General features: G+C 43.8%; 1 pseudogene; it reads left to right on the top strand.

The window, feature by feature from the left end:
* Nucleotides 1–6,789: 6,789 nt before the first annotated feature.
* LOC116905614 lies at nt 6,790–27,744 on the top strand (annotated as a pseudogene).
* The last annotated feature ends 64 nt before the right edge of the window (nt 27,745–27,808 follow it).

Raw genomic sequence — 27,808 nt, 5'->3', positions numbered from 1 at the left:
GCAGCCCTCCAGAAGATGGGGTCTCGACTCTGGACTCCTCCTCAGTCTGTCACATTAACAAGCACACGATAACTTAATCAATTCAAGAATTTAATTATCTGCACCTATATTTTTTCTTTTAAAGAGCGCAACAAAATGCTCCATTCCCGCTTTAAGAGAACCCAGAAAACTGCTGGGAGTCCTGATAAGGTCAAAGTCAGTTGTCCCAGATAGCCCGAACTGTTTCCCATGTGACTGCCTGCAGGGAGGGGCAGAAACCCCATCTTCCAAGCTACAGAGCCGCTTCCAATAGAGTTTCTGAGTAATGCTTGCTTGGACCCACCCCTTTCTTTTGCATCTCTTCCAACAACTCTTAGTCTTCGAGCTGTTACCTATAGAGAAGAGGAACCAACCAAACCGAAAGCCAAAATCATCATTATCATCATCATCTTCGTCATCGTCTTCATCATCATCTCTATTGGTCTTTGTGGACCGCTGTCTATTTTCGAGAGCTGCCTCTCAGGCCATCTTGAATCAGTCAGAAACCATGCTTGTCTACTCCAGGAGACCTCGCTCCAGTCTGGTAACCTGCATGTCCACACATGAAGGGTCATAAAGTTTGTAAAGCCTGTAGCCAGCAGAGCTCGTTCTAGAGTGTTTAGAATCTCATTATTCATAGTTCGTGGACGAACATCTGCATGCCTTGGGTACTCGTGGTACTGACAGCTATTAGACCCTCCTTCTAGACCTGGAGGGATCAGAGGGCTCAGTGGTTGTGTTTTTAAGCTCCCTCTGTGTGACTCAGGTAAAAACTGAGAAGCCTGGCATGTTTCTTAGCTAGCACCATTCTTAACGCCCCGACTGCTTACCCAGCATGCCGCTTTCCCATATCCAGCCACTCGTTGCTTCTTATTGTCTTGTCCGTGTAGCGTTTTTTTTTGTTTTTTTGTTTTTTTGTTTTTTTTTTAACCTCAGGTTAGTTCTTGATGCCAACTTCTGTATCAGCAGCTCTGGACCAGACTCCCTAACTGCAGACTCTTTCCTGACTCTCGTGGTTCTGGCATAGAATCTGCACATGAACATCGCAAGAGCACAATACACATTAGTCTGTCCTTTGAGACTTCTCTCTGTCTCCCCCGATTGTCCCCTTTGCTGCTCAGCTTCCACGCAGCTGTCACTTATTTCTCTAAGGAAGAAAAGTAATACTCCCTTCTGCCTGAAATCTATAGATTTCTAGTTTTCTTTAGAGTGTCTGAAGTCGTTAGTCTTTTGAGGAAGTCCGTGTCTCTCTTGAGTAACTCTACAGTCTGGTTTGTTCCAACTATAATAGAACAGAGGTTTCTTTTAGCAAATGACATGGGATGGTGTGTGGTTGTATATTTTGAAGAATGTGGAAATTTTAATTTTAAAAGATATCATAAAGCTTAATTTTTACTATACGCAATAAATCTCAGCATATGTGGAAAGATACATGCTAAATAATTTAAAATGCTACTAAATGGAAGCTGCCTAAAGAAACATCCATGTTACCTAAAAGCAAACATATTTTCCTTTTTATTCAGTTTTTCTTTTAAACTTCCTGTACTTATCAATTTTTCTCTGATAGGTTCTTGCTAAGTTGCCTCGGCTGGCTTTCAATCCTTCAGTGCAGGAGCTCTCTGGGATTAAAGAGTTGACTCACAACACCTGGCTTGGATATATTTTCGAATGTAATTCACCTCAGCCAGACAGTAACCTTACAGGTTCTATATGATGGTGGTGGATTCGTCATGGTCCGGGCAACTAGTGTCCCTTTAAGTAAAGCAGCTCACAGCCACTTTTGAGGACCTTGGTGTAGAGTGAGAAGTCTGCCCATCACCCAGTTAGCCGTCTTACTGTATCAACACATTCAACACAATTCAGCCAAGCAAACCTTCAAATAACCCATAGCTTCATTTTTTTTAAATTTTGTGGAGCAGTTTCTGTGGCAACAATGAAAATCAAAAGGTGGCAGTCCCCAGTGGTCAGGGACAATCGTGTGTCCCAGGACAAATGAAGCAATCCCTTAAAGAATTGGCTTGATCCAAGACTATGTTTAACATCTTACTGGATTTGCCACGTACCGAAAGAGGGCTGTTTATAATTATCTCATCTGAGAGCCTAATTCAGTTTTACATGTAAACACGAAGTACTTTTGCTGTTTTAATATTTCTGAGTTTCTCGGGAATGTAACTACAAAAAGAATAGGTTGATCTTTTCCAAGTTCAGAATGTCACCAAGGGTTCTTAGAAAGTGGCTCTTTACCCACACAAGAAAAATCACACACACTAAATCTAAATGTAGATCTATCTAGTATATATAATATATATTAGATAAATTCATCTGTATTAAATATACACATACCTGATATCTAATATACATTTAATAATATATACATAATACATTTCATACACTCATGCACATATATGTGTATATATGTATATATATATGTATATGTATGTATATATATATATATTTCTCATTCAAAGCAATGATATTCTTATTCCCAAACCACTAGTACAGCACTCCTATATCAATCTGCATGTTTAGCTGTTAAATTCACAGAGGATATTATACATAGGTATGTCTTCTTCCCTGTAACTGCTAAGATAATCACATCTAAGCACTAAAATATTTCAAAACACAAGAATCTTGTGTCATTTTCTAAGCCAGTCATGTAGCACGTGCCTACAACTCCAGTACTTAAAAGAACCATGGGTTGAGGGACAGCCTTCAATATGTACTGAGTTCAACGTCAGCTCGGTTTACAAGAAACCTTATCTCAAAAATAGATAATCATTTTTGCTGTATTTCTCCTTGTAGTTTAGGGAATTATATTAATTTTTTAAATTAGATGTGTATGTATGTGTCCATTATATCTTATAATACATAAGGTCTTAAAGAAGACCTTAGGAATTATTTGTTATTAAACAAGAGAGCTAGGGTCTGGCAGTTACACTTTTTCTTCAAATTGCTACTTCCGGAAAAAAACATCTGCTTTGGTACCAATTCATAGCCTTTCTAATTTTGGAGTTGAAATTAAGTCAAAAGCATTATTTATCAACCCATGTCCCACCTGAGCACTGGGGATTCAGCCCGGGACCTGGTGCACACTGGGAAGCATCTACCACAGACTATATCTCCAGTCCAATTTGTATTTGAGGTTAAAGCGTAGGTGTCCTAAAGACATATGTACAGGGTTTTTTAAAGTTGTTTACAATCTGACCAGAGAGTAAATGCCATTGTGCCATTTAATTACATCTCTTAGAAATTTTCAACTGTCTCTTTTTAATCAACTTTTTTGCTCAATTTTCTTAATTCTTTTTTTTTTTTTTTTTTTTTTTTTTTATTAACTTGAGTATTTCTTATATACATTTGGCAAACATCCCCTTCCCCCCTCCCCTTCCTTATGGGTGTTCCCCTCCCCACCCTCCCCCCATTGCCACCCTCCCCCGACAGTCTAGTTCACTGGGGGTTCAGTCATGGCAGGACCCAGGGCTTCCCCTTCCACTGGTGCTCTTACTAGGATATTCATTGCTACCTATGAGGTCAGAGTCCAGGGTCAGTCCATGTATAGTCTTTAGGTAGTGGCTTAGTCCCTGGATTTGGTCAACCCATATACAACACCCCTCACATCTAATGCTGCGGTTTTCCTCCCCCTTCCCTGTCGTTGTCCTGCCCACACCCCTGACCTTGTCACTCCCAGTGAGTGTAGTCTCAGTTTCAGAGACTGTGCTTTCCCTCCGATCTGTCTGTTCTTACAGCTCATCTACTCCGGCCTTTCTTTTGCAGCAAAGATCCATTGAGACCTCCAGCACATTGGCTTTACCCCTTGCACACTGCGTCTGACTTTCCCAAAGCCTTGCCTAGCCACTTACCACTCTGCCATACTCCCATGTCTCCAGACTTATGCTCAGACCCACCAGGCATGATGTCATAGTCGAAAGACTCACTTGTTCTTGTTGGCGTTTCAGCTGAAAGTCTCACGCTGAGCATGGAGTCCCGTGCCTGCCATCCCCCGTCTCCGTAGGCAGGAGCAGAAGAATCAGAGGTTTGCAGCCAGTTGGGATGCATAGCGAGTTCAAAACCATCCTGAGCTGATTACTGAGACCTCGTCACCAAATAAATAAATGAATGAATGAATGAATGAATGAATGAATGAGTGAATGAATAATTCAAACAGACATTTTCTAACTTATCTCCACTCTGCCTTCTAAAGCAGTCAGGTTTGTCTGGGGCTCCCATTACATCACTCGCTTTGGTTTGATGCGCACCGACAAGATTTCTCCACTTGCTGTTTGTGCTCTCATCATTTCCACGTCCAGTGCTGTAAAAGTGGAGACCTTGCTTGACAACAAGTTCACTGCTCAGTAAACGTCTGAAAAGGCAGAATGGGAAGGAAGAAAGGCAAAGAAAGGAGAGGGGGGAAGGGAGGGGGAGGGAGAGACTGGAGAAACAGGGAGAACATATATAAGTAGCAGTGAATGTTTTTCCACATTTTAAATGTTTTTGTGGTGTGTGTGTGTGTGTGTGTGTATTTGTCTGTGTGTGTCAAGTGTGTCAAGTCTGTGTGAGTCTGTGTGTGTCTATGTGTTTCGTGTATCTGTGTGTATGTGTGTCTGTGTATTTGTCTGTGTGTCTGTGTGTATGTGTGCCTGTGTGAGTCTATGTGTTTCGTGTATCTGTGTGTGTGTGTCTGTGTGTCTCTGTCTCTCTCTGTGTGTGATGTATTTGTGTATGTGTCTCTCTGTGTCTCTGTGTGTCTGTCTGTGTATTTGTCTGTGTGTGTCTGTGTGTGTCATGTATCTGTGTGTGTGTCTGTGTGTCTCTGTCTCTGTCTCTCTGTCTCTCTCTGTGTGTGATGTATTTGTGTATGTGTCTCTCTGTGTCTCTGTGTCTCTGTCTCTCTCATCTGTGTGTGCGTCTGTATGTCCGTTTGTGTATTTGTCTGTGTGTGCATCTCTGTGTGTCTTTTATGTGTGTTTGTGTGAATCTGCCTGTGTCTGCCTCTGTCTGTCTCTGTCTGTCTCTGTGCATGCGTGTGTGCGTGCGTGGGTGTGTGTGTGTGTGTGTGTGTGTGTGTGTGTGTGTGTGTGTGTTTGATCTATGTTTACAGATGCATATGAAGGTTGAAGAACAACATTGTCAAGTAGCTTTTTTCCTCACCCTCTCACATGGGTGTTGGAATCAGCCTTGGTCTCCAAGCTCTCATGTGGAAAATGCTAACCCATCTTTCTGGTCCCTCCCCTACATTTAAAAGCAATTAATGAGGACAATGAGAGAAACTTCTCTCTCCTTCTCTCCATCCTTCCCTTCCTTCCACTCTTCCTACCTTTCTTGTTCCCTCTCCTGTTCTTCCTTCTGCCTCTCTGCCTCCCAAACTCTCTTCTTATAAAGAACTTTGACTTGGGTTACCATCTTCCTTGATCCTTGTGAATGATCTTGAATGTAGAGGATCCTTTTCAACCGAGTGTGTGCACAGTAGGGTTCCTTGGTTCATACTGACCATTTTGCTGAATTGCTGATGATTCTCAGTACCAGGGGCCACCTTCCCACCAGGGTCAGTAGGAAGCAGAGCATTCTATACCTGCTGTGTTGGCAAGTACCCGGCCTATTAGGTCTCAGAGAAATGGGTAGATGGCTGGTGATGCCAAGAACTTCTGCAAATCAGGCAAAGTATCCATTGATTGTTCCATCTCTTCTTTCCTCTCTTTCGCTATCCTTTACAAACATCAGTCCCCTGTCATTTCATGAAAGCTCATAATTACTTAGATTGAAGGGAATGAATGCACTCAGCCAGAGACGGGTGGGCAGCCAGCTAGTTTCTCAAGGATCTTTGAAGAAAAGGACTCTTTACATGAACAGATCTGAAAGGCAAATTGAATATACGGTGTTCAATATTCATGTTCTCATCTCTCTTTACACATATATGGTTATATACCCCACGGAACAGTGAGATTATAGAAAATATTGGTTGCTGATCTGATCTGTGGCCTCTGATTCTTCTGTGATGAATATATGTATTACCCATGTTCACAAAAGCAGTAAGGGCATTATTTTCCAAACAAAACAAAGGCCAAATATTGATCTTAGAATAAAACCCTGCAGCCATTTTTTTAAATATTCATTATTGCCAAACTGGGGTTTGCATGATATTTGGCATCCTAACAGAATTATAAAATTAATCAACATCATCAATCACCTATACACTCATGTGAATGTCTATACTTGCGTGCACATGGTCGGGTGTGTTGCATTTTGGGTCTTTATTCCAATCCCGACTCATCACTTCAGGTCAATTTGTCTCATTTCCCTGGCACCCTCACTAGTGTGACATTTCCAATTCTATCTGCAGATTTAATTAACGTGCTGCCCGTTCCCTCTTCTGCAGCACAGACAGCTAGAGACACGAGGCTGGACGCGAGCAGTGATGATGGCTGCACCACCTCGATGCCTCCCACAGCCTGACGCTGTGCTCTGCTTTACCTGGTTCTCAAACCGGACTGATTGAAACTGATTTTGCAAGTAAAATTCACTCAGACATGGCATCAAGTGATTTATGAAGTCCACACAGCCGGGCGGTGTCCCATTAATCACAGACACTACAATAATCTATTTGTGGGCAGCAGTCCTCATAAATCGGAATAAAATAAATCCCACGAGCGCATCTCGAGCTTTGGCAACCGAGCACATTGTATTCTTCGAAGCTCCGTCCAGACGATGCCACGTTAGCAGCAGTCTTGAAGGCTTCTGAGCTTGGTCAAGTGAGTCAAAATATGCACTCGCTTTCCGATGTTTGCCCGAGCCAAAGAAACCATCGCTTGTTCATCCACCACCAAGTAAGAGAATTTCTTTAGGGCTGAGCTCTCAAATTTTTGATGAAAACTGATGTAAATAAACAGACTAATTAAGGTGCAGCAATAAAGGTAGTGGAGGTGGTTTTATAAATATTCAGTCCATAATTATGTCATCAGATGAAATGTTTTGCATCTCTGAAGTGTCTTCACCACTTGCTTTTATAAATCCTCCTTGGAGGCTGATCTGGGTTCCATGTAACAGAAAGAAGCCCTAGGGCATGGAAGGCTCACTTCGCTGGTGGATGTATTTCACTTCCTAAAAGCCGCCTAAAATTAGAACGGACGGTGTCCATAAAGGCTATGGGCGTTCCCTTAGTTAATAGCAATCCCTGCCCCGACTCAAAATGTAGATGGAGCAATTTAGCTCGTGTTAATGACAAAGAGAAGACTTATTGTAAAGATCCGACAGTGTAAAAATAAGAATAAAAAAAAATCACATGGAATCTTAATACACAAAGATATTAACTCTTCATGTATCGATGGACACAATATTTGGGGGGGGTGTTGACCAATATAAGATTTTTTTGGGTGAACCCCAAATTTTCCAGAATTTTATTCATATTTTTGTTTTTGTACTGAGATACAGACATTGAGGGATAGAGAGAAAATGAGACAAGCTTTCCCATTCTGGCCTGAGCAGAAGCAGTCTGGTGGGCCAGTGACACCCAGAAAGTAAGAGGCTTTTGGAACCTCGGAGGTTGCTGACTATTGCTCCCTGCCCGTCATCAGGCCACAAAATGAATATATTGAATTGCACTGCAAAAGTTATGAATATCGGGCTGGGGAGATGGCTCAGAGGTTAAGAGCATGGACTGCTCTTCCAGAGGTCCTGAGTTCAATTCCCAGCAACTGCATGGTGGCTCACAATCACCTGTAATGGGATCCGATGCCCTCTTCTGGTGTGTCTGAAGACAGCTACAGTGTACTTATATATGATAAATAAATAAATTTTTTAAAAAAGATATGAATATCGTTTAGACTACCATGAGAAGAAGAGAAAGAAGGTCGGGAGGCCTATGAACATTCAAAGAAGGCAAAAAAAAAAAAAATGGCCTAAAGGCTAAGCTCTGCCTTAAACAGCGCCATGTGGAGAAAATACAAATGAAAAAGACCATTAAGATGCATGAAAAGAGAAACACCAAGCAGAAGGATGACAAATAACGAGAAGACTCCACAGGAAGCAGTTCTTGCCTACCTGCTGGACAGAGAGGGGCAGTGGAGAGCAAAAGTATTTTCCAACGTGATTAAGCAGAAACGGAAAGAAAAGGCAGGAAAATGGGAGATCCCTCTATCCAAAGAGGTCACGCCCAAGGAGAAACAGAAGTATTGGAAGTTATTCGAACAGGGCAAAGAAAAAAGACATGGAAGAGAATGGTAACAAAAGTCTTCTTTGTTGGTGATGGTTTTACAAGAAAACCACCTAAATATGACAGGTTCATTAGGCCAATGGGTCTACCTTTCAAAAAAGTCCATGTCACACACCCTGAGCTGAAAGCTCCCTTTTGCCTGCCTATACTCGGTGTGAAAAAGAATCCATCATCCCCATTATAGATAACCCTGGGTGTGATCACCAAAGGGACAGTTATTGAAGCAAATGTGAGCGAGCAGGGCCTTGGGACACAAGGAGGCAAGGTGATTGGGGGAAAGTGTGCCCAAGTTACCAACAACCCTGAAAACCACGGGTGCATAAATGCAGTCTTGCTGGTTTGACAGTGACGTCATACAAGTCATTCCACTCACCACAAAGACTACACACTGTCAGGAAAACACCATCACTGTGATCTTTCTGAACTACCAAGCAGCCTTACCCCATGGGCCATCATCAAGAAGTATTTATTAAATTGAAAATAAAACACTTCCCAATTTGAAAAAAGAAAGAAAGAAAAAAGAAAAGATGAGATGAGTTACTGTGAACACCATATTATGGCCTTTCCTTTTGAAATCATTCTTCACATATCCCAATCGCAATTTCCTCTCCCTTCTCTCCTCTCGGTCCCTCCCCTCCCCCATCATGCACTCCTCATCTTCTCTATAGACAAGAGCAGGTCTTCCACGGATATCGACCATGCTATAAGAATAGGCACCTCCCCTCATAGAGAGATTGGACCACGCAATCCAATAGGAGGCAGAGTCCCAAAAGCAGGCAAAAGAGTCCAAGACACCCCGACTTCCATTGTTAGGAATCCCGGAAGAAGACTAAGCCACAAACTGTAGCATATGTTTCCCATAGCCTAGGTCATCCCCATGCAGCATTACTTGATTTCTTAAAAAATCTGAGATGTGTTGTAGATGTCTTTCTAAATGCGGTAAGTATCAAACATTGTATTTCATTACCTTTAATTTTTCATCTAATAGGTTTTATTTAATCAACTATTTGCTACTGAGCAGTTAGTAAGCTTTTCACCTGTGAACAATGTATCAGGCTTACTGGGCATCTCCACTTTTGTCCTTATTACTTTCTTAGAAAAAAACGTTCTTAGAATAAGAAACTGCCTTGGAACAAGAATTGGGTTTTTTTTTTTCTTAGAATAAACTCTTTCGAATTGTGACATCTGGTTCAGGGGGGTATGTCCAGATAATATTTTATATGTATTCCCAAACAAGTTTCTAAGAAAACAAAATGCATTGACTGGTACAGCTACAAAGAGTTCCTGACAATATTCCTTGCCAGTGCTAAGTATTATGAATGCTGTTTCCCAGCCTTTGAAATCTCATGTGAACCTCATGCACGAGAAGTGGCTTACTTTGCTTATACATTTAATATTTGATGGCATGCTTTCCCATAAGCTAATTGTGCTTTAGAATCAAAACCAAGCTATGAGTGTAACATATTAACTTTCCTTCTACATTTATAGTCAGTGTGGTGGTTTGAGTAGGGATGGGCCCTATAGTCTAATATATTTGAGGGCTTGGTCATTGGGATTGGATCTACTTGACAGGGATAAGGAGGCGTGGCCTTGTTGGAGAAAGTGTGTCACAGGGGTGGGCTTTGGAGTTTCAAATGCTAGAGCCCGGCCCGGTGTCTCTCTCTTTCTGCTGCCTGATGATCTGGATGTAGAATTCATATTTTTTTTCCAATGCCATGTTTGCTTGTGTGCCATCATCTTTTCTGACATGACAATAATGGACCAAACCTCTGAACTGTAAGCCGGCCCCGATTAAATGAGTTCCTTTGTAAGAGTTGCTGTGCTCATGGTGTCTCTTAACAGTAATAGAACTTGGAGTAAGTCAGTTTCAAAAATTGAAAAATGTCAACATTCTTGGGACATTGGTTAAATTTTTCCAAAGTGGCAATGTCTCTATTGAACACATTTTTCTGATTCTTCCATATTTGTTTAAATCAAGCATTAGAAATTTTTAGGTTGAATCATGAACTACACTCTTGAATCAGATAGCTGACTTTCAAATCCTGATGTCCCTACTTATAATCTATTATATGACTGAAGATGTGATACTTAACTGCTCTCTGCTTGTTTCACTGTCTGGAAAATGGGGATTATACACCCCAATACCTAGAGCTGCTGGGATGCAAAACAAAAGGATCACATAAAGTATTTAGAATACACTTGGGAACAATGTAATAACACAAAAAATATTACCACTAATTGCAATAATGCTGGATTCCTGAAATGCTCAAATATAGGCCACCGTGTTTATTTTAAGGAATTGTAAATGTATTTTATGCATCTATTTGCAGATAAGCTACCCTAGTCACATGCTTTGGCTCTGCATGAGTTAAGTTCTTATTGTTATGAAGAGACACCATGACCAGCAATGCTTATAAGGGACAACATTAATTGGGGATGGCTTACAGTTTAAGAAATTCAGTCCATTATCATCATGGAGAGAAGCATGGCAGTGTCCAGGCAGACACAGTGCTGTGGAAGGAGCTGAGAGGTCTGCATCTTGATCTAACTTCAGCCAGGAGATTGACTTTTCCATGCTCTGGGTGGAGCTTCAAAGTCTACCCCCATAGTGACACACTTCTTCCAAGAAGGCCACACCTCTTAACAGTACCACTTCCTATAGGCCAAGCACATTCAAACTACCACAGACTCCTTGGATTTTATTTTAAGAACTGTATTTCTGTTTTTAGTTAGCATACAAAGCCATTGGCTTCAGCATTATCATTCGTGGGATTATACTTTACTCACCACACTCTCCACAGCCACTCCACTTGCTAACCCTCTGCACCCCATCCCTTACATTTTTTACTTTAAAACAGGAAGAAAAAATATTTAAGTTCAGAATGAAAAAGAAGCCAATGTTACCAGAACCTCTGGTAACTTTTAGAATATTGCAGGAACAAAAAGATGTATGAATCTTCTCACAGGTGTGGTCAGTAATGCTCATGCATATGAGCGTGTACACACACACACACACACACACACACACACACACACCTGTTCAGCCTTGACTATGCAGAAATTAGACAGCTAAGACGAAATACAAGGATAGGTTAACTGAGATGACAGGAAAGACCTGGGGTGTCTTAAGTCACTGTGAATTCTTGGTTCTGAATATGTGACAGCCACATCCCCCATCAGCAAGCAAGGCCAGGCAGGCACCTTTGCAACTAGCAGTGAAGTTCTATAGCGAAATAATACAAGGAGGTCAGACAATTGCATCTGACTCGGGCGCACAGCCTATGTCCTTTAGAATATTTCTATGATCTCTCTGAGCCTCATTTCCTGGTCTGTAACATGTGTCTGATCATAACTTATGATGAGATTTCTACAAGAATTAAAGGACAGAAGATATATAAAATATTTGCATATACATAGCTCTACTTGCACAGCCAATGGCTGTAGGAAGTAGAAGAGGTATAAGAATGTGTTAAGATAAGGGCTGGTGAGAGGGCTCAGCTGGTAAAGGTACTTGCTGTCAAGCCTGGAGTCACAAGTTCGATCCCCAGGAGCCTGTGGTGGTCAGAGAGAACTGATAATTGCAATCTGACGTCCACACACATCCTATCCCAACTCACACACACACAAAAGAAAAAAGTGTAATAAATTTAGATAGATAGATAGATATAGAGAGATAGATAGACAGACACACAGATGATAGACAGACAGACAGGTGAGAGATAGATGATAGGTAGGTAGACAGACAGACAGACAGATTCTTCTCTTTTCTTCTGCCAGCATGCATTATACTTCTGACTCTCTTGACACCTTTTCTCACAAGACATTCACAATAAAGTGCCTCCTGGCTAAAACACAAAAGCAAAAGTGTCCTATTCCCCAGTGAATTCAGATGAAAACTGGAAACAAAATCAAGGATAACTTCGAAAGGAGAAAACTGGATCTGGGTTGGTAAGAATAAGCCACAATGACGAGCCTGGGGGTTTATGCTGCATCATGGTCATCAGTCCTACCAGATGTAGCCCAACAGTCCTAACATCTGGAGACATAGGCGGTCATGTTTCAACTGGGGGCCTGGTTTGCTATTATCTGTTCCGCATGAGCTAGTTGGTTTACTCAGTAATAACCTGTAGAACCGTGAAAAAAGATAAACACATTGTTTTTAAAGATGTTTAAGGAACAATCAGCCATGGCACTGATTAATCCGTACAGATGTCTGACCAACAGAGCCAATGTGAGGGATCCCAGTGAGTAGAAAAGCACCCTTCCCCCCCCCTCCACACACACACTATAAAGACACGTGCCTCTTAGCACTGATTGGTGCACATCATTTCTTAGGAACAAGAAAGACATTTTTGATACAGGCCCAAGAGTTTGGACTTGAAGAAAAGAGCAAAGAGTCAACTGAGGTCCTTGTAGGCTGCTACACAGAGTCTGAGAATGAAGGGGGAAGGGGAGAAAGTTATGCATCATAGATGCTCGGCACCAGAGGACAGCGCCTTCTGGCATGATGGCAGTATATGGAGTATATGTCAAGTTCATCAAATCTGGGCACCAAAGGCCCAGGTAACAGATCCAAACGTCAGATATCATCATCTCATCGGCAGCAGTGGGAATCCAGGTATCTAGGTCAAAGGAATTAGAGGGGACCTGGGAAGGAAATAATTAAAATGAGGCAATGGGAAGTAGCAGACCCTTTGCATTGTCTTTTGGGAAGTGGCGCTGGAAACAGAGCTAAGGGAATGCTAGAAGCAGAAAACCTGTTCTTTGTTATAAGGCACACAAAGATGGAGTCAGTTGATTTAAAGGTGTATGGAACTCTTAGAGTTTGGCTCATGTAAAGTGGTCAGACCCCCCCAGACACAATTTCCTCGTGTGTAAAGTGAAGGTTTTTGGACTTGGTGGTATCAGAAGGGCTGCCTAGCACTGTAACTGTAATTTCCTCTCCTCATTTCTATAAGAAATCTCAGAGCAAAGAGCCTTGGGTATAGCAGCCCTTTTTTTCTGGAGTACAAAATGTTTGTACTTACCTTACAAAATTATCCTTAAAGCATTCATCTGTGGGCTTGTGGTTCTAGTGAAAAGCCTGCAGATTTTTCCCCCCAGGTTTCAACTGTGCAGCAAAGTAACGTAAACAACAAAGCAGGAAATAGAAGACAGACTTAACCCATTAGACTCAAGGATCCTAGCCTACTGTGGAACTGCTAAGTCTGCTGTGGCAGGCACCACAGCTCTCTGCTACTTGGTTCGTTTGTTTCGTCTCATTGTTCTTTACTACTCCTCTGCCACGATATCCATTTTGCTATCTTGCCGTCGTGTAACATGCCACCATGCATCAGCTACAGCGTTGCCTAATACAACACCGAGAAGGGAAATAGCGTTCAGTAATGCCACGGCTGCAAAGTGCATCCTACTTGAGGGGTTATTAAAATAATTCAAAACGATGTTTTAGGGTCCACGAAATAAGATACCTGTAGAAAATAAGAACGAAAGAGGTTGTTTGTGTCTAAAACGCCCCAACAGGTCTCTTACAGGAGCCTGATGGTTGAATTGCTGGAATTCCACTGTTGGGTCCATCTGCACCAGCCTTAAGTTCCAACATACACTACTGAGTAGCAGGTCACCTCAGCTACTTTTCCTTATACTGCAAAAGTACATGTTTTCTCCCTCTCTCCCTCCCTCCTCCCTCTCTTCCTCCCTTCAGCCGTGTTTCCCGAGGACTCACTGGATCCCATGCACCGTCCACGGCACTTTGCCATTTTCTTTTTATTAAACAGCTTTCTGAGGTTAGAATATAATCATACCACTTCTCCATTCCCTTGACTCTCTCTGGGTCTCCCATGTGCTCTGCCTTGTTCTCTTTCAAAATCATGATGTTGTGTGTGTGTGTGTGTGTGTGTGTGTGTGTGTGTGTGTGTGTGTGTGTGTGTTGTCAGGCCCTGATCATTTGATACTGGATAGTACCAGTTATCCCTGGGGATAATACTCTCCCTGGAGAAGACTATTCCTCCTGCTCCCAGTGTCCCTTGGTTGCCTGTGGCTCTCTGCCTAGTGTTGAGGCTTCTCGAGCTTCTATGGCCCACGTCTGTGCTAGTACGTCTATGGGGCTCATATTGTCAGGCCATGTTTAGGCAATCACGTTAGTGAGATTGCAAGGGCAGAGACAAAGTCTGATAGCACATTCCCTGTTCCTCGAACTCTTATATCCTTCCCATCCCCATCTTTTGCAATGGCTCCAAAGCCTTGGGTACCGGGGCTATGTTGTAGACATATCAGCTCGACCTGGGCTGAATTTTGATCAGTTGTGCTTTCCTGTATTGGTTTCTTTCGGTTGCAAAGAGAAGCTTCCTTGAAGAGGGATGGGAACCACGCTTACTTGTGGGTATTAGGACAAGCATTTAGAATGTAGTAAAGGATTGCGCCAGTTTAGCGAAGGGGTGGTTGCAGATTCTCCTCCGACGTCCGTGATGTTGCTATCCCTGAGTAGCTGGCTAGGTTTCCAGTGTCAGGAATGATTCTCTCTGGTTGAACAGGCTTTAGCTCAATTAGAGAGCTGTTGGTTGCTACCAAGGTATGGATGCCATGACTGCATCCTTAGGGTCGAAGCGCTATGCTGGCAGTTGTGGCTTACAGGTGTCATAGCCAGGTAGAACTGTTGGTTGCTTCTCTCCTTAGGAATCCTTCATGGTGACTTCCGGTACCTCATAAAGGCTAGTCCTCAGGGAAGGGATTTTCAGATCTCATCCCGCTCAGGTCCTCTGGGTTCTGTGTCCAAAGTGCATGGTGTCTTCGGCAGGAAGGACTTCCTTTCCACTTCTAGTCAACACTCAAGGGCAATGGCCTATTATTTCTCAGAGTCTCTTCAACAGCCTGGAATGAAACCATGAAAGAATCCTTGTGCCTAATTTGTCAGATTGTAATGGTTCTTAGAGGAAGCATTGTCAGACTACATGGGCAGTTTTCATATAAACTACATATGCATACTGACACGGCAACTCACGTGCATTACAGGTATTTTAGGTAGATTGAATGACTTCCGGTTTTTATCGCAGAAATTCTTACTGTAGTTTATCCTCCTCCCTCCTTCTGCATTGATCTCATTACTCCCTAATTTGAGCCCTCCCATTTTTTCCATTTCCTGCTTCAGATTGCTTGTACTTTATTATCCCCCTTTCCGTGTCTCTCGCTGTGGATGTTGCTGCAATTCCTATGGGGTCACCCTCCCCGTCAGCTCCTTCAATCCTTGCCCTAACTCTTCCATAGGGGTCCCTGACCTCAGTCCAATGGAAGTATCTGCATCTGTCTCGGTCAGCTGCTGGTAGAGCCTCTCAAAGGACAGGCTCCTGTCTGCAAGCATATCATAGTATCAGTAATAGTGTCAGGGTTTGGTGTCTGTTCATGGGATGGTTCCCCAGGTGGGACGGTCTCTGGACAGCCTTTCCTTCAGAAGGGAACAATTCTGGGTCAAAGAATTCGAAGATGCATGGGTGGCCCCATCCCTCCACTGGGGGCTCTTTATATACTGGAGGCTGTCTCTCATGTTCCACCTCCCGACTGTTAGGCATTGTTTGCCTAAGGTCATCCCCACTGAGTCCTGGGAGCCATTCCATTCATTCTCCTGGCCTTCTGGGCTTCTCTCCTGCCCACTCCCCCCAATACCTGATCCTGGCCTCTTTTCCCTCCCCCTTCCCTCTCCCACCCATTTTCCTCCCTCCCCCTCTGCCTTCCAGGATTATTTTGTTCCCCTAAGTGGGATTGAAGCATCCTTACGTGGGCCTTACGTCTTGTTAAATGTCATACAGTCCACGAGTTGTATCATGGGTATTCTGTATATTTTGGCTAAGGTCCACTTATTAGTTAATATAGGCCATGTATATCCTTTTGGGTCTGAGGTACCTCACCAAAGATAATTTTTTCTAGTTCCACCCTTTTGCCTGTAAATTTCATGGTGTCCTCATTTTAATAGCTGAATAGTATTCCATTGTGAAAGTGAATCACATTTTCTGTATCAATTCTTCAGTAGAGAGATGTCTGGGTTGTTTCCAGCTGCTGGCTATTACAATTAATGTTACTATGAACATAGAGGAGCATATGTACAAATAATTTTAATTAATTATACTTATTTTATTTATTTAGTATTAACCTTGTTCTATATATGACAACTTCATGCATATATAGTACATTTTAATTACTGTTATTCCCACTCTTCCTTACCTCCCTGCCACCTTTATTACCACCTCCTCTCTATAGGCCCTTTTCCTGAATTCATGTCTCTTTGATTGGTTTTTGTGAAGCACGCTGACTTTAACCAGAGCTGTCTGCATGGCCTTAGATTTGAAACTATCCATTGGAGCACAACTGAAGACAATATGTGCCCCTTTCCCAGAATCCATCATAGTTCAGCATGAAGGGCCAGGTGGGCCCATCACAGTCTATGATCGCCCATTGACACCCCACTCGTGTGCAGGCCCATTGCCACCAGTCACTGCTGCTATAGACCATGACAGCATGGGCTGCGTCATGCCCAGAAGATAGCATTTCACAGATCTTCTCCCCATCACCCCACTTTCCTATTTTTTCAGCCTTCTTATTTTTCCTACAATGTCCTGACGCATTAGAGGGGATGGTATGAATGCCCTGCTTTGGTCCGAGCACTTGGGAGTGACTTATCCTTGCATTCACTATCATTCTTTGCACCGATAATTATTTTGTTTAAGACTGAAAGAAGTATTTGTCTATGGGTATAGACATGGATATTTAGAAGGCAGCTTGGTGCTGTGCTAATTTATCTAAATAACAATAGTATGTCCTTCTACCCCCAGAGTCTAAAACCTCCTAAGCCACGGGCTTTTAACCAGATTTACTGCACCAGGTGTGGATGATCTTTCATGGAGTAGACCTCGGAATGAATCAGAGAGAGAGCTTGGTTCCTCTCATAACAGTTGTACCACCGCTGCATCAGCACACGCACTTAGCCTGACAGGTTGGTGTTGCAGTTCTTAGGGGTCTCAGCTGGGTCAGGTCACTGATGCCTTTCCTCCACTGGCAGCCAGCACTGAATTTATTTTCGCAGCCAGAGTAGTGGTTAGAAAAGAGAATTCAACATCTACCTTCAAAGACTCTCTTTTCTCTAATTATAAACCCCAGAGCTGGTGAGAAGACTCAGAAAGGTGACATTATAAAGGGAAACACAGGGATAATCCTCTCGTGGGCCAGAGACACTCCTCGATGCTAGAATAATAGAAAATCAGAGATTTTAAAGGAACAAGCATTCAGTGAATAGTAGATAATATTATGCTTTTAATAAAAACTTTCATTATTAAAAAAAAAAGCTGCTATCATTAGGGACTGACAAGAGAGCTCAGTCACTAAGACTGCTTGCTGCTCTTTGAGAGAACTTGGGTTTGGTTCTCAGCACCCATACCAGGTAGCTCACAACGGCTCCAGCTCAGGGGATTCACCGCCCTCTGCTGGTTTCCACAGGCACCTGGACACATATGGGACCTATGCACACATATGTACACACAAACATGGGGTAAAATTAAATCTTCTTTGTTGAGCATCTATTATATGTTCTTATCCTCTAGATATTAATTTATCTAGTGACTAATGAGAAATGAAATCCAGGTTAAATAACTTACCCCAATTCACAAAGACATTGTCCTCAGAGTCAGAATTGGATCTCAGGTCAATCTGAAGTCAATGATTGTGTTCCTTGTGGCACAGGGTATCATCATCATCATCGTCATCGTCGTCACCACCACCACCACCACCATCACCACAGTCACCAACTGTCCTGATTTAATCAATTACTGGTTTAGAGAAAAATGAACAGTCCTCTTTTTTTAAACACCTGCATTGGCATCTGTGGTTAGTTCTGCCTGGCAAAATCTTAATGGGAAACATGACGTTACCCTTGGCAATAAACAGCTGATGATAGAAATATTTTGGAATCTATTTCCTGTATTTCCTTTCTTCATAGTTTCATGCTCACAAGCTCAAGCTTGCTTTCCCCTCCTTGCCAATTTCATAGCACTGATTCTTCACCTAGTCGTAGTAAACTTACAATGAGCTTTTACCTAATGATTTTCGTCTTGTTTATCAAATCTAGCATGAACTTGAACAGGTTCGTGAAGCATGCCGAAAACAGACCATAAGATAACCTAAGTACATTAAGCTATCAAGGATAAATAATAACAGAGAATGTGGGTATGATAAACTCAGACCTCAACATCGGGGCATTAAAATATGCTTTAAGTTCAAGTGATAACACGGAAGAAGGGGTTTCCTTAGAGTTGACAGTCAATCACTAGATCTTGATGAAATGAAATTACTAGTGAACCAAGTGTCAAAGAGGGGAAGCATATAGCACTATTACAAAACGGGCTCAGAGATGAAGTGGTGTACTCTGGAGGACCCGGATAACAAAGAAAGATGGGAGTTTGAAGGGGCCATTCTCCTCTGAGCACACAGGTTCTTGGTTATCCCAATGACGCCTGGGCAATGAGAACTCGGGAGCCTGGAAAGCAAGCTCTGGAAACAAGTTACTTACTGTATAGCATCAGAGAGCTGCCCTTGCTCACACTTAGGTGCAAAGTGTTGGTGTCACTTGATTTAATCTCTACTAATGAGAACCAATGAACAGTTAGGGTCCTCTTGGAATAATGTAATAGTGGAAATGTTTTAAATGTAAATATTAGTAACTTTAGCATTGGATTCCCTTACATACCCAACAAACAAGTGTAAACTGGTTATAAGTACTTATAAAAACTGCATCTTTTTCCTAATGACACATAGCAAAAGGCAAGGCATGAGGAAAGGATGATCACAACTGAAATAGCGACTGAAATATTATGGTTTGGAAGACAACTAGTGGAACAAAAGAGCTTAAGATTCCAGTGACTCACCATAGTAGAGACGGATTCCTCACTCAGTGTAGAATCCACTGGGGTTCAGGGAAGCATGTATGTGAGTATGTGTGTGTAGCTGGAAAGCCCACGTCATGTGTCATGCAAGATGGAGAATTCATCCATCTGATGGATTTAGGATCGGCGAGTGCTTCAGAGTTCTCTGTGGAAAGTCTTAAGGACATCCAACAGGAAGCAAGTACAACAACCTGTGCCACGGTCGAGAGGTTTGTGGCCTTTGATGTAAGATATGTCAGAGCTTAAGTCGCTTCCATTCATGTTTTAATGTGAGAAAGTAGAAGAACACTGGTTAGTTGTGTGTTCAGAATGAAGACAGCAACAGAAAGATATTGTCGAATATTACCGTCTCCTGCCAGAAAAGCAGTAAGGAATCCTCATCATCAATGACAAAGGAATCATACAATATGAAGACTATGATCGACCAACTATTGACATTCTAAAGGACATTATTATACTGAATTCACATTCAAATGTGTACTATTTCCTCGTCACCAACCACTTGGCAAAGCCGTGTACCTTCTTTTGGACTCTTTTGCTGCTTTCTCTAGAACAAGTTTTGCTTGTTTCCAACACTTCCAATAGTGACAAACTTTCCTTTAAGGATGAACTTGACAGTGATTATAAAAAGTTAGAGACCCTGGATGGAAAAAGGAAGGGGGAAGGCAGAATCAGGTATTGAGAGAAGGCGAGACAGGAGAGAAGCCCAGAGGACCGGGAGAATGAACGGAAATATGCAGCTACCAGGAAATATGCAGCTACCAGGGGAGAGGGAAAAGGCGGGGTGAACTTCTAGAAAGTCCCAGAGACCTAGGATGTAAAAGGCTTCCAGGACTCAGTGGGGATGACCTTAGCCGAAATGCCCAACAGTGGGAAGATAGAACCTGAATGGACCACCTTCAGCAGACTGACATGGCCCCCCGTGGAGGAATGGTGTCGCCAAACTACCTTCAAAATTTTTGACCCAGAATTGTTCCCTTCTAAAAGAAATGCAGGGGCAAAAAATGGTGCAGAGACTAAAGGAAAGTCCATCCAGTGAATGGCCCAACTTGGGATCCATCCCATGTTCAGGCACCAAACCCTGACACTATTACTGATGCCATGTTGTGCTTGCAGACAGGAGCCTAGCATGGCTGTCCTCTGAGAGGCTCTACCAGCAGCTGGCTGAGACAGATGCAGATGCTCACAGCCAACCATTGGAGTGAGGTCAGGGACCCCTATGGAAGAGTTAGGGAAAGGATTGAAGGAGCTGACGGGGATGGCAGCTCCATAGGAAGAACAACAATATCAGCTAACCTGGACCCCTGGGAGCTCCTAAAGACTAAGTCACCAACAAAGGAGCTAACCCATGGCCCCCTGCTCATATGTAGCAGAGGACAGCTTTGTGGAAGAGAACGTGAATAATCCTGTACAGAATCCAATGTCCCAGGGAAGGGAGATGTGGGAGAGGGCAGTTAGGTGAGGGTGGGTGGGTGTGGGTTGAGTGTGGAAGCACTCGCCCAGAGGCAAAAGGGAGGAGGGAAGGGTGAAGAACTCTTGGAGGGGAGACTGGGAAGGGGAGCACCATTTGGAATGTAAATAAATAAAACGAGTAAAAAGTTAGAGCCATGTGATGACAGCTATCTGCTTCAGTATAGCATAAATACATGGGAGGAACAATGGGGCTTGTCTCCCCAGAGACTACGTATGGCAACTCCCAAACAAACACTGGAAGACTTGTTGAGTAAATAGAGTCATTGTTAAGATCGGACTGTGTTTCTTAAGAGAGATATCATACAGAGCTGCTGAATGGCTGCCATTTAGATGTATGGATTTTCAGAGTATTGAAACTGCATTAGGAAAGGGGACGGGTAGAGAATACAGAAGGCTGTGCTGTGTTGCAGTGCAGGAAGTTGAATTTCTCTTCCTCACAATAGAATGTAGCTGAAACCTCTGCTCTCTATCATCTCCCCCCTCCCTCCCCCCTCTCCTCTCCTGCTCCTCTCTCTGCTCTCCTCTGCCTCCTCTCTCCTCCTCCTCTGCTCTCCTCTGCTCCCTCCTCTCCTCCTCCCTCTCCCTCCTCCTCCTCTCCTCCTCCTCTGCCTCCTGCCTCCTCTCCTCTCCTCTCCTCCTCTGCCTCCTCCTCTCCTCCCTCCCCTCCCCCCTCCCTCCCTCCTCCCTCCCCACCTCCCCTCCCTCTGCCTCTCCTCCTCCTCCCCTCCCTCCTCTCCCTCCCTCCCCTCCCTCCTCCTTCTTCTTCTTCTTCTTCTTCTTCTTCTTCTTCTTCTTCTTCTTCTTCTTCTTCTTCTTCTTCTTCTTCTTCTCCTCCTCCTCCTCCTCCTCCTCCTCCTCCTCCTCCTCCTCCTCCTTCTCCTCTCCTCCTCCCTCCTCCTCCCCTCCTCCTTTTCTTGTTCTTCTTCTTCTCCCTCTCCCTCTCCTCCTCCCTCTCCTCCCCCCCCCATCTCTGTCCTTCTTTCTTCATACCTATTCTTGATACTTAGCCCAAACTGGCCTTAAGCTTATGGTCTTCCTGCTGCAGGCTTCCCAGTGCTGGGACCACAGGTGTGTGCTATCTAGCCTGACTTGTACATTTGCTTCTTGTAGCTATCAAGGAGAATGACTGTGAGTCTATATTATCTTAACTAGTCTAATCGTTTGTGGGGAGGGATTGCAATAATTTATTTACTTTAATTAATCCAATTTTCAAAAGCATTCCTTAAGAGACAATTGTAATCGACTACATACGATTCCCTCTCAGAAACCATGGAACATGCCATCGGTTCTGTTATATGAGTTAGTAATCGGTTAAAACTGAACTATTTGATGGGACATGGATGAAATCTCATAAAACTGAAAAATAGAATTTGATGTAATAATGAATTGAAACCATTAAACTTACTTAAAATTAAAGTTGAAAGAGATGAAAAGTCTATAAGATTCTTTACAAGCAAAGAGAAGTTTTAAATGCATAGGCCTCACACTAAGAAGGTGTAAATTTTCACAGATTGAAGGGATGTGTGTGGATGGAGTTTTTCTGGAAAGCCATATGCCAATGCGTGTCAAAATGGGATAAATTTTGATCCACAGATAATTCCACTTTCGAAGTTGACCAAAGAGAGTAATCAGACAAATATTTGATAATGTGATGGTGACCATACCTTTATTTGTGACAGTGAAAATGTGTGTCAAGTGAACAAAACCCTAAAGGTGCGTTGAGACACCACTCAATGACACTTTCTTCAGCGATAAAAGGGCGCGGTTACAGACTCTCAAGACCAGTGTGAGCAATAAACCAATTATGAACTAGGGTGTGTATCTTATATGATATTTCACATCTTATACAGGCAAATAAGCCTTCCCAGGTGTGTAAAAATGCCAGTGTTGTTTCTTTTTCTTACTTTCTGCGTCTGCTTCGGTTCCTCCCCCTCTCCGCTCTCCCTCCCTGTCCCCTTGTCTATCTCTCTTTCTCCACTCTTCTCTTTCTGTTTCTCCCCTTGTCTTTTGCTCTTCTCTTTCCCTGCCTAGGATGAGATGTGTTTACCCATAGCCCACTGTCCTAGAAAGCCCTGAGCAAGGTGGGTTGGTGAGCTCCAAGGTACTCATTTTTGTTTCTTTGTTACACACACACACACACACACACACACACACACACACACAGAGGTACGTTCTCTGTGTAACATCCCTTGCTGTCCCTGTCCTGGAATTTACTCTGTAGATCGGGCTGACCTCAAACTCACAGAGATCTGCCTGCCTCTGCATCCCAAGTGCTGGGATCAAAGGCGTGTGCCGTGCCACCACTGCCCATCCTTGCCTGGCCACATTCCCTGGCTTCAGAGTCACACTCTTAAAGTCTGTTTCCGAATGCCATCTCCTAGTCAGAGGTCCCTCAGACTCGCTCAGACAGCCTTAGACTCTCTCACTAGAGAACGCTCACCCACCTTGCCTCCAGAGGCTTCCCAGAGAATACAACCCACCCTTATGGAGAACACAAAGCAAAGCCTTCGCGTGTCAGTCAGCAGATGGAGGCACTGAAGGTGGCACCAAACGGAAGACAGAGGGAAGCTTCTGAGGAAACAAAGAGAGCAGTGGCAAGGGGGGAGAGCCTCCTGATTCCATGTTACAACCACGTCTCTCTTGGACCAGTGTCACTTTTGGAACTGTCTGCTCTGGTTTCTCCGCTTCTGAGAAAGCCATTCGTCATGCCTTATCAAGTTCAGGAAACCATTAAATAGACAGGCCTTTCAGGCAGAACAGGTATGTAGTCCAAACCTGATATCCATAAACACAGCCTTCCAAGCCGAGCATTTCCTACCTGTAAAATAAAGACAATTTTAGCCATCCCCCCCCAATGGAATGTGAGATCCAGCTTTAGACTGCTAGAGGATTTTGTGGACTAACAGAAAACAACCTCTAAGAAGTGTTGAACACACTGGCTTTAAAAAAATGCTAGCCATGGAGTTGGAGAGATGGCTCTGTGGCTAAGGACACTGGCTGCTCTTCCAGAGGATTTAAGCAGGCAAGAGATGGACAGACATATGTGTAGGTAAAACACCCAGGCACATAAAATAAAAAGTGTGAGCTACTAGGTTTCCCATAATCATTAATTACTGACATTTAAATACATTCAAGATGTGAAGCTGCCATGAAAATCTGAAACCCAACAGTTGTGGAGAATGCCTAAAGCAGACCTAACAGGAGATCCCAGGAAGAGCAAAAGAAGCAAACGAAATGCAGACAGGTGTCCTGTAGTTACGTAAGATAAAAATTAGACAGGAGGGATTCCCACTTGGAAGATAGTTAGGTCCTGAGTGACTGTTGTGTGGTGGACATAGAGCATATGGGTCAAGCACCAATGCCTCAGACCCATGGGAGTGGCTTCCCCATATGAGGCTCAGAGGGATGTCAAAGGCTCCGGTTGACCCTGTGTGTAGAAAGTATCCCACCTTAGCTTCTCCCCACCCCTCATGCTTGCAGCCCAAGCTTCCAAGAAGCTACAGCTTTTCCACCAGAGAGCCCAGTCTACCTGGTCCCAGCTTTCGTACGTGTCTGAGTATCTGTCTTTCCTTCATTCCCTCTCCACCCCTGTCAGGTCAGTCCCTAGATGATGAGTCACCATCTCGGGCTGAAAACTTGGAAATGCACTCAATGAGATTCTCCCAGTAAAAGCAACCTTGGAGAATGCGCGTTTCCTGATACAGCACTCTGTAAAGTTGGTGTTCTCGTCTCCGCTCTACAGAGGAGAGAACGGCTTTGGAATGCACAGACACCGGTTTAAACTTGAACAAAGAAAGAGCGAGGATCTGGCGGAACCTTAAAAAGAGACCGTGTTCAGTGCACAGGTCTTGCTACCCAGTGAGTGCCTTGGAAGCAGCTGTTGTTCAATGGCACGGCAGATGAGACAAGAACCTCTTCCTTAAACCTGACGTACTGGATGGTGACAGCATGGCCCAGGCATTAGATCAAGAGCGGAAAAGTAGGTGACTAGGCCCTCAATCTAGGAGTTTAATCTCTATCTCTGAAATTATCTGATCGTAGACTTAGCGAGTATCCTTATATGGTTAGGCTAGCTAGGGCTTAGAGAGACAGAAGAATGGGGACAAAAGGAATTCCTGTTGTTGTCACCATGGTTTCCTGCGATATGGATACAACATTTTTTTCTTAAATAAAACAAAGGAGTTTTGTCCCCTGTATTTCAATAATGCACGCATCTCACTCAAAAGCAAACGTCTTACTTTTTTTTTTTTTTTTTCTTTTCACTTCAGAGACACATCAACAGCATGAACATCCCTGAGAATGCGACTCCAGGAAGAAAGCTAGGGACAGGTTGCATCAGGCTCCGAATCTCCCACACTCTCTCTGTCTAGAGCACTCACTGTCCCACCTGCTGCTGGGCCCCAACTGGGCACTTTGATTTTCCCAAGGCGTCCCCGCTCTCATCCAACCTGCCCAGTGGCCAATAGAGGGCGGACTGTCTCTTCCCTCCAGAAGGCCATCAGAAACTCTCCCTCCTTTTGCTTCTAGGCTGCCCTCCCCCCTCTCCCTCAGATTGGGAGTTACTTTCCAGACCCTCGCCTTTCGCCTTTCGCCTTTCCCGTGTGCTTTGTTTAGAGATGTTTGCTAAAACTCAGCTGGGGCAGAGAAAACGTCCAAGTGTCTTTTTGCGTGTAACTCTCCCTTTCAACTCACGCCTGTTCTCAGTAATGGATCCCGCCAATTGGCTGACAGAGTTTGGAGCTCCTTAATAACTGTGTTATAAGGTGATCAACACTACCACCAGACACACTCAAAACATTGTAGAAAAGGGAATATGTTCAGGGAGAGAACCAGCAAACCACATTCCACGTAAGCTCTGGTTCTTACATTTTTAAGAGTCTTTCAGGGCCCCGTGTCACCTTCCCCAGCCTATTTTCTAACTCAGTGCTCAGTGGTCATCATGCTTAGCTGAACTACCTACCCTCTTTCTTAAAGATGACAGAATCTCTTACCGATTAACATTGCCTCAGCTCATGGACACCTCCTCTCTTGCTGGATTCCTGGGAAGAAACGTTTTAACTTAGCTCCTAGCTCACATACGGGTCTTGGCTAATTAGGTAGAGCCATGGATTCTCACTTGCACTAATTACTGTATTCAAGATTCCTATTTACTTCAACGACTTGATTCTGTGACAAATGACTACATTCCAGTCTATATTTTCTAAGCCTGTTAAACCTTTCTCTTCCTTGTATCTATTTATTTGTCTACCTATAAAGTCTGAAGAAGGATGGGTAGAGGCCTCCATATTGTTGCTTGTCTATTCCCAGATCTGTGGCATTTCCCAATTCTTAATGTATTGCCGTAAAAGGAAAGAACGGGCTCTTTAGACCAGGGTGAGGTCACTCTCCCGAGATGCAGTCTCTCTGCACTTTTGCCTCCCCTCTCTTTCCTGACCTTGACTTTTTCCCAAGTCTAACAACGTTATCTGCTGATGTTTTTAATGAAGTCTTTATTCCTGCATTTGAACAGAAGTTCAGATAACCTCTGCAGGGGTGGAAGGGATGTTTTAACGAGGTCCAGTGATGACAGCTTGTTGGCAAATTCCACAGTGAGGTTCTGGTTCCTCGTTGGGCACCAAGACACAAACGTTTATTATGTGTTCTAATATTTGGTTTTGCTAAAGGAAAACCTAGCAAGTTGTAAATGACTTCACCCTGTACTTTTATAGGGCTACAGGGTATGAGGACCTTTTAGAGAGGACCATGGAAAATGTGCCACAAATGCCTGGAGAATAGTCACCGCAATGACAGCTTTTAAGCCCCAAGAAAATGGGGTGTTCTCCCCCTTTGCAGTGTTGACGGTTCCCTATGCCACCCCCATCTTCAACAACCAGTCTCATTAATGAAACATTTCCTCTCTTCAGTATAAATGTCTTTAGTTTTCTGATGCCATTGGTAGGGGAATGGCACACTGGTGACTTTGGCTTTTTCTGTTGATGATAAACCAAAATATTCAGCAGAAGTACACATCTGTCCGACGGGCAAGATCCCAAAGGCACCTTTGTGTCCTTCCTCCTCACGCTGGTGCCATTCACTTTTGGTTCATTAGTCATGATGCCCCTGATCTAACTGGCTGCCACCTATCTGCAGCAAGACCATGTCAGGCAGCCAAGCCCACAGCACACCTGCCCCAACACTAGGCTGGTATTCACATATGATCCTAGTCACTTTTTTATTTTTTGGCTGTTATTGTGTAAGGGGGCACGGAGGAAACAAGGAAAGGACCACTGGTTCTCTCCTGATGAGCGATCAGAGCTGTCACTGGGAGAATCTCCTCTGAAATCTACTAAAGAGAAATCCTCCACACGTGTACAGTTCCTCTTCAGTTGTTCCTTGTCTTATAACAAAGAATATTTTACTACCCGTCTTCCTTATTAATACATTCGTGATACATGTTTTAGAGAAGAATAATGGGAGGAGGGAAAGCACCCTCCTCTTTAGCTCGCGAGCCTGGAAAAAATAAATAAATAAAACTGTCAGGTGGCATGTAAGGGTGCCTAGGCGCTTCCAGCCTAGCGTCATGTCAAGACTTGTAATCCACTATTGAGCCTTTACTCCAGAGAGGATTAAGCTCTGTTACTTTCCAGTCACCCCTCCCATGATACAGCACCTCCACACAGACATACAGAAGGTGGATCGTTAAAATGCAATTCAAGCTGCAGCCCTTCCCAACATTGTCCCGGCTCAGAATGTTTACCTAGACCATTTAAAGCACTCAAACCCACCAGCAGTTTCGCTGGAGAAGTCTCCAGGTTCCCGAGACTCCATTACATAATATCTTTTACAAAGTCTATTCCCAGCTCCAGTGGAAGATGGATTCTCGTCCAGTTTGCGGAAATTCCACGCGTTCGCTTCCCTTTCCTGGGCTTCGATCCGGCCAGTGCCCAGCCTAGGCTGCAGCAACAGCTCTCGCTAGGATCCCCGCCACTCTCTCAACTCAAAATTACCACCCCGAGGTGCAGCCGTCCCGCCCCCGGTGCTCCAAAGCTAGCCCTGGTGGCCCGGTGCCGGCGGGGGATCGCGTCGCTACGACTGTCTCGGATCCCCGGCCGCAGCGCGCTCGCGGGGCTGGGGCCCGAGCCCGGATGATCGGCAGCAGGGCCGGCTTGGTATGCTGGGCTGCGGAGGAAGGAGAGGGGGAGGAGGAGGAGGC

This window comes from Rattus rattus, chromosome 7 (genome assembly GCF_011064425.1).
Source record: "Rattus rattus isolate New Zealand chromosome 7, Rrattus_CSIRO_v1, whole genome shotgun sequence".
Taxonomy (NCBI): Eukaryota; Metazoa; Chordata; class Mammalia; order Rodentia; family Muridae; genus Rattus; species Rattus rattus.
The sequence above is the reverse complement of the archived record's forward strand: the minus strand, read 5'-3'. Positions and strand labels throughout refer to the sequence as shown.